General features: G+C 49.2%; 1 protein-coding gene across 1 annotated transcript in view; it reads left to right on the top strand.

The window, feature by feature from the left end:
- LOC137642528 (cotranscriptional regulator ARB2A) overlaps window positions 1-11,606 on the top strand; it is a 191,947-nt gene that overhangs the window by 72,786 nt on the left and 107,555 nt on the right. The gene's annotated exons all lie outside the window — the stretch shown is intronic.

Raw genomic sequence — 11,606 nt, 5'->3', positions numbered from 1 at the left:
AAGAAAAAATAGAAGATTTTCCTACAAAGCTCAATTTTAAATATGTAACTTCCCTGGTAGTTACATATATATATAGCTTAAATCCCGCGTTTCGACGCGGCACGACAGAAAATTCAATTCCGCGGCAATCGCCGCCATGACAGTAGGTGATCATACATGAGTGCCATCTCTCATAGGTTATCAAAACCATCCCCAACATTCTTCAGAAATTCTCTGTCGTTGATCAAGTCAACACCTCGGGAATTCGTTTCGCAGATATATTACTTTCTTCTACAATTTGGTGAAGTACCTTTTGTCTTATTATTGTTAATGGCTTTCGCTGCCTTTCAACTATCGAAGATATTGAATAGGATAGTTTTTTGCTGGTCCAACTTGGACAGTTTAATTTAACTTGATTTTCAAGATGGCTCATCTGTTGTTAAACTTTGTGTGTAGGGCTAGACTGGCTTTCGAGCTGTTCTTACTTCCCGCACTGTATTTAGCAGGGAGCATGTATGTATTTGTTTTCTTTCTATGTTCGTACTTTGAGGGATCAAAGAATTTTCCCCCTACTTTATTAACTAATGAACAATTCTTAAAGTTATAATGGAAGGAAAAACATTTAAACATTAAAACATTGTGACGTCACTATTTTGTGACGTAAACTCTTAGCAGAGCGAGATCTGATTACCTTGAAGGAATTCAGTCCGCCATCGTGATGACGTTACAATCCTGTGACGTAATCTTCTTAGTATGACTTGCATTATGTAAAATATTTTCTTTTCTTGCAAGAAATTTTTAAAATATTAACTTACTAGGCATAAGTATGTTTATAACGTTGGGAAATATATTATTTTCAAGTATATATTTGTCCTATTAGTATATTTTGCTTTTGAGAATACTAATATTATTCATATATCCTATTGTATTTTCTTTCTGGCCCTTGGCAAAAGAGTATAATCTCTCGCAACGGGCAGGTCTATTATGATCTAATGTGAAATAGTTTAAAGTGCTAGTATTCAATGGCACAAAAAATGATGCAATGCAGTCAATCTACGATACGTAATACTCTTGACAATGGTTTTTTGTTTTCACAATTACTTGTATCGTTATTTGTTCCAACACAGAGACTTACCTCGAACTACTTTCTTAGGAGGTACCTGGAATCTCCTCTCAACCGACCAGAGTTTTGTGTAGTTTACCCTACTTCCGTTTTCTGTGAGGACTATCCCAGGCGGAAGGATATGTACCCTGAGGCTATTCCCGAGCAAAGTCGTGTGTTAGCTTGGGTCTCGACCCCCAGTAAGTTCTCTGGTCGCGTCGTGATATCATCTCGACGCTCTTCTTGCCTCAGTGCGACCCTTTGTGTCCTCGACTCGTGTGTCCCACGTGGCCCGCTATACTTTCCCTTGTGCTCTCGTGTGTCCACTTGTTTTCCCTTGTGCTTTCCCTTGTGTTTTTAAAGTGTTCTCTTGCCCTTATTATCCTTTCCCGCTGCATTCCTGTGTCTTGCGGTATTGTGCTAGTGCGGTATGGAGCATCACCGCCGTTGTCCTGGGCCTAAGGCTGGAAAGTCGTGTGGTGCGTTCTTGTCTAAGTCTTAGGTGGACCCGCACTCCCTTTGCTCTTCGTGCAGGGGTAGAGTTTGCTCTCCTTCGGACATGTGTCCGGAGTGTGTGTCGTGGACTGAAGTGCAGTGGGTGCGGTTTGGAACGAAGGAGAAGCCATCCAAACGCTTGCCCAGGAAGACCAGTATTTCTTCGCCCGCGACGTCTACAGGAGAGAAGTCTGACAGGGTCCCTTCTTCATCCCCTACCCAGAGTAGGGGACGAGGTAAGTCCGTTGCGGAGAAGAAACCAATGGTTCTTCCCCAGGAGTCGTGTCTTTGGGATTCTGGGGTTGCTGATCCTTTACAGGCAATGGGGGGCACCTGAAAGTTTAATTAGTGTGGGTCCGTAAGACGATGCCCTTGTGCTTGGGGGGCACGTCTCTTCGGACGACCCTATGTGGAATAAAGATGTCCCTGTATCTTCACCAGCTTCTTGGATTTATGTTTCAGGCGCCTCCACAGCTGAAGTAGCCCCAGGAAAAGAAGATTCGCCGTTGGAAGATCCCCTCGGATGGGGGCCCCCGAGAACTCCCTGTAGGTCCCCTTTGAGGGGGGAGGACGGCCTTGGGTCCTGGTTCCAGAATGTTAATCGTCCGATCTCTCTCCCAGCCCCTCTATAGGCGGTTCCCGACGTCTTCCTTCAGCCTTTGACATCTGGAACCCAGAAAACGGACGTGCCCGCCTCTCGGATCTGTAACGAGGAGTCGTCAGAGTCCTCGGAGGTAGGCTCATCGTTGTCGTCGGAGGATGAGGCGCGGAGAAGACACCGTCGAAGGAGGGACACAGATCCAGGAGACGGCACTCCCCCTCGAGGTCCCGCTCTAGGTCACGGCATGGGAGGAAGCGGTCAAGGTCCCCGAGGAAGAAAACCAGGAAGAGCAGTTCACCGAAGGAGCAATGGGTCCTCATTCCCCGCAGTAAGCTCGCGGACTTTACTAGTCTCCCGAGCACTGCGGGTTGGCTTCCCGGAGATAGTCCTCCTAGAAGGGCCTCCACCAGCCATAGAGTTGACCCTCACAAAGACCCAAGGGGCTCTTCGGACAGGCGTAAGGCCTCGAAACAGGCTTCTCTACCCGCCCAGTGGAGGGAGTCGCCTTTTCGGACGGGCAGTCTTGTCGAGTTAGCTCAGCCGAGCGATAAAGAGGGACGGCTTTCTCCGTCGGGCAAACCCACGGAAGCCTCGCCCCCCTTAAAGAAAGGCAAACGGAGGACGGAGGTTCCCGCGCCCTCCGCAATGCCCATCCTCAGACCACAACCTCGTGCGGAGGCCCCCGTCAGTACGGTTCCTCAACCTCGGACGGAGGGCGCGGACGGCGACACTGAAGCCGCGCCAGCGGAGGACTCCGCTTATAGGAGGGTTATTGGTCTGATTCGCCATCACCACAGGATTGAGGAACCACTTCCTTCCGACGAGGATGCCTGGCGGTCTAGCCTTAATAGACTGATGGAGGAGACCGGTCAACAGAAGCCCTCCTTAACCCTACCTGTGGCCAGAGATGTGAGGCTTGGCCGTGCTCACATAGACAAGGTTGTGGCACGAAACTCTGAAGGTTCCAAAGTTCAGGGTTCCTCCAAGTTACTCCTAGGGGTTGAAGTCCCAAAGTAAATACTATTGGATGGAAGGACAGCCACAAGGAGCCAGCAAATTGGAAGACTCCTTGGAAGTTTTAGGTCAGGGAGCTTCGGAGGACAGAGCTTCTTCAGCACCTATCTGTTTTTCTCCATCGGAGGCGACGATGATGGAGGAGATGTCTAAAGATCTTATTAACGTCGCCTTTTGGTTAGACTGGTGGGCCTCGACACTAGTAGGCATCCAGGCTTCCGCCGACTCTGCAGTTCCGTCCAACCAAGCACTGTTGAAGGAACTTATCAGCTCCGGAGGGCGGGCCTTGAAGTTCCTAACTTTTCAGTCCCTAGCGTTATCCGCCAACTGGGTTCTGCGACGAAGGGACACAGTCTTAAATAGATTGTCCAGGCGTATGCCGGACAGGGAGGCAAGGACTTTGAGGAACCTTCCTGTGTGGGGTGACGGACTCTTTCCCCTGAAACAGACAGAAGAAGTGGTTGAGAAACCTCTGAAACGGAAGGAAGTGAACACTCCCAGACCTCATACCATGAGGAGGCCCACTTACAGAAGGCCTCCTCCGGATGGACCGTCGATGTCTCGAGCCCCCCAACCAGGTGAGGAGAGAGGCCCCGGCGTCCCTGTGGTCTCAGCCTTCGCAGCCCTCCCGCAGGGGCGATCCCACAGCCCCAGCCTCCTATAGAACAGCCCACTCAGCTTCCAGGAGAGGACGGTCAGGTCGCTCCTCCAGAAGGAGGTAGGGTGAGAGGCCCCCCACTCCTGCCCAAGCCTCAGGTAGGGGGATGCCTCAAACAATTTTGGCAAGCATGGAAGAATCACGGAGCAGAACCCTGGACGGTAACAGTGTTAAAAGGGGGGTACAGGCTTCCGTTCCTGGCAGATCCTCCACCTCTTATCCCAGCAAGTCAGGCGGAGTGGTTAGCCCCCAGGGACCCCTTGAAGAGGGAGGCCTTACAAGAAGAAGTCTCCACTATGTTAACGAAAGGGGCAATGGAAACGGTGCTACAACCGGGTCCAGGTTTCTACAGCCGCCTCTTCCTGGTGGAGAAAGCGACGGGAGGTTGGAGACCAGTCATAGATCTGTCAGCCCTCAACAAGTTTGTGTGCAAGACCAGCTTCAAGATGGACACCCCGAAGTCGGTCCTGGAGTCCTTGAGGGAAGGAGACTTCATGATTTCCATAGATCTCAAGGACGCCTATTTCCAGATCCCCATTCACCCCTCCAGCAGAAAGTACCTTCGGGTGAAGTGGGATACCCAGGTCTTGCAATTCAAGACTCTTTGCTTCGGCCTGTCGACAGCGCCCCAAATTTTCACGAGAATCTTCATGACTGTCTCCGTATGGGCTCACGAACGGGGAATTCATCTGATTCGCTACCTGGACGACTGGTTACTCCTTTCTTCCTCAGAGGCAGTTTTGTAGGAACAAAGCGCGAAGCTACTGCAATTCTGCAAGGTTCTGGGTATCACCATCAACCTGGAGAAGTCGCACCTGTCTCCCTCCATCAGGATGACGTACTTGGGATGGTTCTAGACTCCCGACTAGTGAGAGTCTTCCCATCAGGGGAAAGGCTGAACAACCTGGACCAGATTCTCCGTCCCTTCCTATCAGGCCAGCCCAGGAGAGCGAAGGGTTGGCAGAGATTGATAGGCCATCTAGTTTCATTGGAGAAGCTGGTTCCCCAAGGGAGGATGAAACTCAGGGCCATCCAATGGAACCTGAAGGGTCTCTGGAACCAGGTAGGCTCGCCCTACGAAATAATTCCTGTTCTTCCAGGGACGAGGCGATCCTTGGAGTGGTGGAGATACCGAGCAAACACCCTCAAGGGGATGCCCTTCGCAGCGGAGCCCCCGGAGATGCTCCTCTTCACGGACGCCTCCAAAGAAGGATGGGGAGCTCACCTTCTCGGGAAGTCAGCAAGGGGCTCTTGGATGGAGGTGGAAAGGACGCAGCATATCAACGTCCTGGAGATGAAGCCCGTTCAGAAAGCGTGCCTTCAGTTCGTCGGTCTTCTAAGGGGAAACACAGTGGCGTTAATGTGCGATAACACCACAGTTGTAGCCTACATGAAGAAGCAAGGCGGTTTAAAATCGAAGGAGTTGTGTGATTTCACGTTGGAGATTCTGGATTGGGCTGAGTCGGAACAAGTCGTAATAACAGCAAGATTCATTCCGGGAAAGAGGAATGTCCTAGCCGACGGACTCAGCTGAATGGGCCAGGTGGTAGGGACCGAATGGTCCCTTCATCCAGAGGTAGGAAGTCTCATCATCCAAAAGTGGGGTTCGCCGGTGATGGACCTCTTCGCGACCAGACTGAACGCACAACTCCTCGTATTCTGTTCTCCTGTCCCAGACCCAAAGGCGGCATTGGAAGACTCCTTTCAACACAGGTGGGACAATCTCGACGTATATGCCTTCCCTCCCTTCACACTGATCAGGCAAGTGCTCAACAGAGTAAGAACGGCTCTCAATCTAAGGATGACTTTGGTAGCGCCTTGGTGGCCGGAGAGGGAATGGTTCGCGGATCTAAAAGAGCTAGCGTGCCTTCCTCCGTGGTCTCTGCCAGACAGACCAGATCTCCTGAGGCAACCACGCTTCCAAAGGTTCCACGACAATCCACGATCTCTGCGCCTTCACGCGTGGAGGTTATCCAACGGCTCCTGAGGAAAGAAGGTTATTCGGCAGGAACAGCTGAAAGAATGTCTCGTTATCTGAGGCACTCATCGTCAGCGGTGTACCAGGCAAAATGGGCCACTTTCACGAAATGGTGTGCCTCCAGAAACATCAAGCCCTTAGGAGCCTCGATTCCGGACATTGTGGAGTTCCTCGTACATCTCGGGGACGTGGTGGTCATGTCAATTCCAGCCATCAAGGGAGTCCGAGCAGCGTTAGGCCAAGTTTTCCTCCTGAAAGGCATTGATCTGGGTTCCTCTAGGCACATCTCTATGCTCATCAGGAGCTTTGAGCAAACCTGTCCTCCCCATGCCTCCAGTGTGCCGCAATGGGATGTAGCTAGAGTTCTGAAAATGCTGAGTGAGCCACCATTTGAACCTTTGAAGGACATAGTAGTTAGAAATCTCACGCTCAAGACGGTCTTCCTGTTGGCTTTGGCTTCAGCTAAGAGAGTGGGCGAGATCCATGGTTTGTCCTACGAAGTCTCGCACACAAGAGGTTGGCGAGAGGTCTCCTTCAAGTTCGTTCCTACGTTTTTGGCTAAAACACGAAATCCAGCTGTCTGGGATCCGAAATTCGAAGGGTTCATTGTTCCAGCAATTCCTCGGTCAGGCAATCCGGAAGATTTGAAGTTGTGTCCAGTCAGGGCATAAGGAAATATCTGGAGAGGACTGCCAGTCTCCGACCTGGTATCAAGAACCTCTTCGTCTCCACAGGCACGGTGAGAAAGCCGATCTCTAAGAATACCATCTCCTTTTGGCTTCGACAGGTGATCATCAAGGCCTGTAGTAGTGCCGGTCTTCCCCTACCAGGTAATCCCAGGCCACATGACATTAGAGGTATAAGTACCTCTCTTGCCTTTGAGAGAAACATGGCAGTAGCGCAGATCCTCAGGGCAGGCACCTGGTCGAACCAATCTACGTTCACAGCCCACTACCTCAAGGAATGTTCGAGGAAGTCTCTAGACGGGTTCTCTATAGGGACAGTCATCTCCGCGCTCCAAGCGATTTAACGGCCAAAGCCCCAGGTATAATCGCGGTTATCAAGACCAAAAAGACAGGTTCGTTTTCCCTTTTCCCCTTGTCTTCTCTTTTCTCTTCTTTCCCCAGAGATGTGACCAAGTAGAGACTGCACAAGACATGGATTCACAGTTTCATCACTGGACACAACAGCAAGAAATTTTTTAAGGGTGAGTACTTAGACACTAGTGTGAGCTCTTTGTGTAGTTTTCCTATGGTTTGTTTTCCGTCAACCTTTGGAACCTAGTCTCCTATCTAGGTTCACAGCCGTTCTGCTTAGTTGGGTCTAGGTCAGGTAGACACTCCCACCTCCTAAAGTGTAAGTCTCCTAAGAAAGTAGTTCGAGGTAAGTCTCTGTGTTGGAACAAATCACAAATTTTTAGTAATTTGTATTTTTCCCAACATACTTGCCGAGAACTACTTTCGGGTAATGGCCCTCCCTTCCTTCCCCGAGTGTTTTTCTGACCCTTAGTTAATTTTTAACATCCAAGAACTTACTGAGGGTCGAGACCCAAGCTAACACGCGACCTGGCTCGGGACTAGCCTCAGGGCACGTATCCTTCCGCCTGGGATAGTCCTCACAGAAAACGGAAGTAGGGTAAAATACACAAAACTCTTGTCGGTTGAGAGGAGATTCCAGGTACAGTACCTCCTAAGAAAGTAGTTCTCGGTAAGTATGTTAGGAAAAATACAAATTACTAAAAATTTGTGATTTTATATTTCGAATTTGAGAATACTAATATTAATCATATGTCCTATTGTATTTTCTTTCTAGCCCTTGACGAAAAAGCATAATCTCTCGCAACGGGAAGGTCTATTAAGATCTAATGTGAAATGATTAAAAGTGCTAGTGTTCAATGTCACGTATAATGACGCAGTGCTGTGGAGGGTGCGGTCGTTCTTGTCCGTCATACTCCTAGCTCGGGACCTCTTCCATGCTCCCCAACCCCTGGGAGAAGGAAAGTCGAAAGGCTAAGGGAGATGTCAGACCTTGATCAGCGATCGAACGTTCCCGCGAACGATTCTGTTGACGTATCCCATCACGTAAAAATGTATGCGTCTTTGTCGGAGGGAAATGTCACAAGGACTTTCCACTGGTGTCCACCCGAATACTGTTGACAATCCCTCACAACGGTCGGTACACGGTTCAGATCGCGCACAAGGCGCGCTGGAAGTATCGTACGATACCTAGCAACGATCAGTACATTGTTCAGTTAGCGCACACGGCGCTCATCATGTTTCTGATTTGTCTGAATTAAAGAGGTCGTTTTCATCTCTGTTTGACTCTTACGATTCTCGGGCAGAGAAGTCGCGTCCAAAAGAATCTAAGGACAGCAATAGACTAAGAAAAGGGTCTTCCGGTAATCAAGATATTATCGGACAGCGTATTTCTCCGACACTCAGCAACGCTCCCTCGCAGCGATCAGCTCGCGTTGCGGCAAGCGACAAGGTGGACGTGAGCGGCAGTCTGGTCTCTCCCTCACGGCATTTTGGACACAGACATCAGTCTGGACATATGCTGGACGCACACAGTCAAAGTTTGTCCACACAACAAGATAGACAAGCAGTTGTTTTGCTTTCGCGATCTGCGGAATGCGCGACTATTGCTCATGCGAGATGCATGTGACACGCTGATAGCTCACGGCAATCTGGACGCATGCAGCAGTCTGGAAGCTCACGGCAAACTGGTAGCATGCGGCAGTCTGGACATATGCTGGATGCATGCAGTCAGGTTTTGTCCCCTCGTCACTATAGACAAACAGTTGTCTCTTATTTGCGACTGACTGGACGCAATACTAACGCTTCCTCAAGGCTCGCGGCAGACTCACGGCATTCGGGACGCATGCAGTAGACTGATACCTCTCATGGAAACATACAGCAGTCTCAATCTGGACGCATAATGGACTTATATAGTCGGGACTTGTCCTCGCAACAGGATAGACAAGTTTTTGTCTCCTTCGCGATTTTCTGAACGCGCAACTAACACTCCCTTGCGTCACGCTGTTGACATACAACATGCTGAACGCATGCTGGACGCACGCGAACAAGATTTTCCCCTTGCATGGGGTTACCGATGTTGATTCTTTCTTACAGCATGATGATCTTATGTTGGAAGCACTGGAACCTGTGTCTCCCTCGAGGATTACAGTACATAAACGTGATGCTTCTTTGCAACTGGATGATATCCTTCACGAGATTCCTTCAGGACAAGATGAAATATTTTTGGGAGACAATAACCGACAGGATGACGCGGGTTTGTCTCCTACCCATTCGAATCAGGGAATCAATGCTCCATTAGCCGAATTAGAAGACGAATCTCAGGATTCACTACAGGCAGCTTATCTTTTTAAAAGAAAAAAAAAAAAAAATCGGACAATTTTAACATCTCTGTGTCCAGAAGACTTTACTCAACCTATACCTCAGAGCCCGCCATCTCAGTTTTTGAAGGGCAGACCCCGAAAAACATGCTCCTTCAAGAAGATGGTCCTAGGTAGATCAGTTAAGAGAGCTTTCTCAACTCGCAACCAATGGACGTCCAAGAGAAGGATCTAGGGAAGGCCTCCTTTTTCTTTTCCTCAAACTCGACTGGCTTCCAGATCTAGTGTGTGGTATTCGACTGGGGAAGTTCTCAGTTTGGGAGTTCCTGCCTCCTCCCAGGGAGACTACTCCAGTCTTGTTGACTCCTCACTCGGGTCAGCCATGAGCAAGTCGAAGGTTATGTGGTCCAATTCTGAAATGGACCATCTGCTGAAGGGAATTTTTAGGACAATAGAAGTCTTCAGCCTTATGGACTGGACTCTAGGAACTCTCGCAGAAGCCACAAACCCTAAGAACAAGGCTCAGATGCATCTGATTGCCTGTCTGGATAAGGCCGGGAGGGATGGCTCCATTGAACTTTCCGCCCTTTTCACGGCAGGAGTTCTTAAAAAGAGGACTATGTTTAGTTCCTTCTCATCTTCAGGTTTGTCCCTTGTTCAGAGATCTAAACTTTTTCTTGCTCCGTTGGCTAATCATCTTTTCCCTCCGGACTTAGGGAAAGATTTGTCGACAGCTCTGGCATAACAGGCTACGCAAGATCTTACCTCTAGGACTGCTAAGAAAGTCCTCCCAGCTAGCTTTTTAGCAAGGATGCAAAAGGAGACTCTTCCCACTCGTCAGCCCTTTCGTGGGAGAGCCCCTTCAAGGGGAACTCAGAGAATTGCGGCTGGAGGTCAAGCTCGCAGATTCCCAAGACAACAAACCGAATCAAGAAAGTGAGACGTGCTATGCCTCCCATGTCGTCAATACCCTTAAAGTTGACAACAGTCCACTCAGGGAACAAGGCAGCAGCTCTTCAAGAGCAAGTGAACCTTATGCTGTCGAAATCAGTCATAGAAGTGGTAGAGGACACCTCCTCGGAGGGGTTTTTACAACAGACTTTTCCTAGTTCCGAAAAGCTCGGGGGGGATGAAAACCTGTTCTGGATGTGAGTCCATTGTACAAGTTCGTCAGCTAAGTAAAATTTGCCATAGAAACTTCAGCGTCAGTCATTACAGGCAACAGACAGGAAGACTGGATAGTGTCTTTGGATCTGCAGGACGCGCATTTCCATACAGTATCTCGATACATCTGGACCACAGAAAATTTCTAAGGTTCGTGTTAATCGAGACCATTTTCAGTTCAAACCACTCTGTTTTGGACTGAGCACGACTCCCTACGTTTTTTACCCGGGTGATATCCAACGTGGCTCCCTGGCTTCACATAAAGGGAGTAAGGATTTTCTTTGTACCTGGACAACTGACCACTAAGAGCAGAATCACAAGTAAAGTGTCTGGAGGCTCTTCAAATGATAATGCCCTTAACGCAACAGTTAGGTCTGATGGTAAACCTGGCCAAATCTTAACTAATAACCTCACAGAATATAATTTTTCTGGGGATGATAATCGGTTCAGATCGCGCTCAAGGCACTCCGGAAATGTCGCAAGGACTTCCCCCTGGTGGTCACCCGACTACAGTTGATGATCCCTCGCAGCAATCAGCACACGGTTCAGTTCGCGCACACGGCGCGCTTCAAGTGTTTGGTCTGTCTGAACCAGAGAGGTCGATTTCGTCTCTGTTTGACGCATACGATTCTCGACAGGGGTCTGTGGATAGAGTCTCAGAGGAAATGGCACTTAAATATCAAGGAGCTAGTGGCCTTTCACCAAGCCTTGATTACTCACTTCATAGAAGGGGAGAAAAACGTTGGTACGGATCTTCTCAGCAGAAGAAGGCAAGTTCTTACTACAGAGTGGACCCTACATCACGAGGTGTGCACCAGCCTTTGGATGTTGTGGGGTCAAGCCTCAATAGACCTCTTCGCCTCACAAATGACAAAGAGGTTGCCGGTATTTTGCTCTCCAGTACCAGACCAGGAAGCAGTCGCAGTGGACGCTTTTCTTCTGAACTGGGAAGGTCTAAACGTGTACGCTTTTCCTCCATTCAAGATCCTGGACAAAGTCCTGAAAAAATTCAGGGATTTGCCCACCGTCCGCATGACCATGATAGCTCCATTTTGGCCCATGAGACATTGGGATGCGGAGATGATGGAGTGGCTGGTAGATACCCCCAGAACATTACCACTACAGTATTAGGGTTTACTAATCCGAGTGGGACATATTTAGAGTATGGTGCAGGAATAATAGACTTTCCTCTACCAGTACCTCTATAGCCAATATAGCAGAGTTTTCTGTTGTATCTGCGTACAAAAGAGAAGCTAGCTG

This window comes from Palaemon carinicauda, chromosome 6 (genome assembly GCF_036898095.1).
Source record: "Palaemon carinicauda isolate YSFRI2023 chromosome 6, ASM3689809v2, whole genome shotgun sequence".
In the NCBI taxonomy this organism is placed as follows: domain Eukaryota; kingdom Metazoa; phylum Arthropoda; class Malacostraca; order Decapoda; family Palaemonidae; genus Palaemon; species Palaemon carinicauda.
Note: the sequence above shows the minus strand (reverse complement) of the source record. Positions and strands in the feature narration are given on the sequence as shown.